The sequence below is a fragment of the Pteropus alecto genome, unplaced genomic scaffold, assembly GCF_000325575.1.
Source record: "Pteropus alecto unplaced genomic scaffold, ASM32557v1 scaffold68, whole genome shotgun sequence".
In the NCBI taxonomy this organism is placed as follows: Eukaryota; Metazoa; Chordata; class Mammalia; order Chiroptera; family Pteropodidae; genus Pteropus; species Pteropus alecto.
Genome location: NW_006441386.1, coordinates 3,928,646 through 3,931,195, shown reverse-complemented (window position 1 = coordinate 3,931,195; position 2,550 = coordinate 3,928,646). Strand labels below are relative to the sequence as shown.

The following is a 2,550-nucleotide window of genomic DNA, read 5'->3' as shown; positions in this document are numbered from 1 at the left end:
TTTTTTTTTCAGTAACAGCTTTACTGAGATAGAATTCTTATACCATAAAAAATATGGAACACTTTACAAATGTATGTATCATCCTTACAGAGGGGCCAGGCTAATTTTCTCTATATCGTTCCAATTTTAATATATGTGCTACTGAAGTGAGCACAAGGATAATTTTAGAAGTTGAAAGAAATTGCAAAGAATGGACAGTTTGTGCATTATAGAAGTAAATAACCATTTGACAAAACCAGTATTAAAGGGAAGATGTCATCTAGAGGAAGCATTCACAGCAAATGTAAAAAGGGTTCATTTCTATGTTATGTAAAGAGTTTATATAAGTTGATATCAAAAAAAAAATTAAGTCCCTAATTCCTAAACTGGCAAAGAACTTAAGAAGATAATTCATGAAAACAGGGATACTATTAGTAAAAAAGCACGTGGGAAAATGTTCAACTCTGCTTGTAGTAAAAGAAATGCTCACTCAATAATGTAGGAGCATCTTGCACCCATTATATTAGAGGAATTTTAGAAATTATCCAGTATCACAACACTGATAAAACTAGTCCACTCATATACTATAAACAGGTATCATCTCTTGGCAATATATAGCAGAAACCATCTTAAAATTCCACAATAACCCTTTGTTCTAATGAATTTATAAATAATAAAAAATAAAACTACACGACAGGTTCATTGCACTGTCATTCTAACAACTTAACTAAATATATAAAAGACAATCTAAATCCAATAACAGAGAAATTATTAAGGAAGGGTTATAAATTATTATTTATAATTATAATTAAAATTATAGTTTATCGAGCATCCTCATATACTTCATTTCTTTTAGTCCTCAACATTCCCAAAAGATAGGTAGGAATTACTAAGATTCAGAAAATTTAGTGATTCGCACAAAATCACATAATCAGTGGCTCTTGAACACCTGCTGCAAAATCCCATGCTCTCGCGATGTTAAAGGGGTGGTTACAAATATCCGTTCTGAGCCACAGTTTCCTCATCCATAATATGGATTACAGCAATGTAAACATGTCTGCAAGTAGACAAGGACAAGAAAGAGAAAGGAATAATGAAAATGGCTGCTGTGTGAACAAGGCAAGAATATGAATCACTTCTTTTTAGAATTGTTTTGTTTCTAGTACACATAGAAATCTGGAGGGAAACAAAATTAGAATATACAAAATAAAATCTCTTAAAATGAATTAGCATCCTTTGGGGAGCTTATTAATAAACTTGGGATCACTGCATCTATGACACTTGAAATTATAAACTCAGCACATACGCCCCCTGGAGATGCTGGGTGGCGTGTCGAACCAGCCAGCGGATGGCGCTGTTTCACTTGCCCAAGGGACCAAGGAAGCATTTATTGGCCTCAATAATAATATACGAGTGCTAGTGATTTAGTCTTCATTAAAGATGAATTCTTTCTCTTCTCAAAACTGAGGCTCAGAAGCATATCAAGCAAATCTCCAGATAGTTGGGAAATGGATCCAAGTTTTCTCCTGATGAACAGCAATATCCCAGGGGAGCTGCTCTGCGGTGAGCATGGACATCTACAGAACCAAGGAGAGTGTGGTTCCGGCTCCCTTCAGTCACCTGACCAGAATCCACCATCAATGGGCAGGAAAGACTTAGCCCCAGGCTTTAAATCTTCAAATAGGGAACAATTCCAACTACGAGAGACAGGCTTCAGAGTAATGAGGGAAAGAACTACAGGCATCTCTCTACTTTTCCTCTCAAAATTCAGCCAGGCCTGAAAATCTCTATCCACTGCAGGGGCATGGATGGGAAGTTACTTCACTCTCAGCTCCTGGATTGTCACAGACTTGAATCATGAACAACTGCCTGCCTACAGGAGTCACAACTTATGCGATTAGCCTATGAGCTGCAATAAAAGAAATGACAAGTTCAGCAACAGATACAAATTCGGGAGAGAATTATCAGGAGATGACACAGAACCTAGCATGTCCAGAGGCTGAATCCCACTGAACTCAGACTCATGTGTCCAAATACTACCCTACTTGGGATGTCAAACAGGCCTCTCAAATTTATGTATCAAACACCAAGCTCCAGGTTTTTGCCTTTACCTGCTTTCACTGTTGATAGCCCTCCCAGCTCAAACGACAGCAACACCACGCTTCCAAAAGCTCAGCTGGACTCCCTCACATCTCACATTCGATCCACCAGAAAATCCCATGAGCTCTATCTTCAAGATACACCCACATTCCTCCTCCCCTCATCACCTCCACTATCATCACCCCAGTCCAAACCATCATCATTTCTTACCTGTCTTCTCATTATATAGCCTTTTAACTGGTCTCCATACATCCGCCTTTGCCTACCATTCATTCTGTTGTTAGCACAGCAGCCAGCGAGATCCCCCGAAAACCAAAGTGAGATGAAACTGTAAAAGAGTAAGTCCATGAAAGAACTAATAAATTGGATTTCACCAAAATTAAAAATCTACCCATCAGAAGACATTGTAATAATAATAATAACAACGACAACAACAGAATATATAAAGAACTCTCTTAAAATTCAAAAATA

The 2,550-nt window shown here is 37.6% G+C and overlaps 1 non-coding gene across 1 annotated transcript; it reads right to left on the bottom strand.

Moving 5' to 3' along the window:
* Positions 1-47: 47 nt before the first annotated feature.
* LOC112485294 lies at positions 48-154 on the bottom strand. Its single transcript, XR_003048395.1, has one exon. It is a non-coding gene; the product is annotated as a U6 spliceosomal RNA (small nuclear RNA).
* Positions 155-2,550: the final 2,396 nt, after the last annotated feature.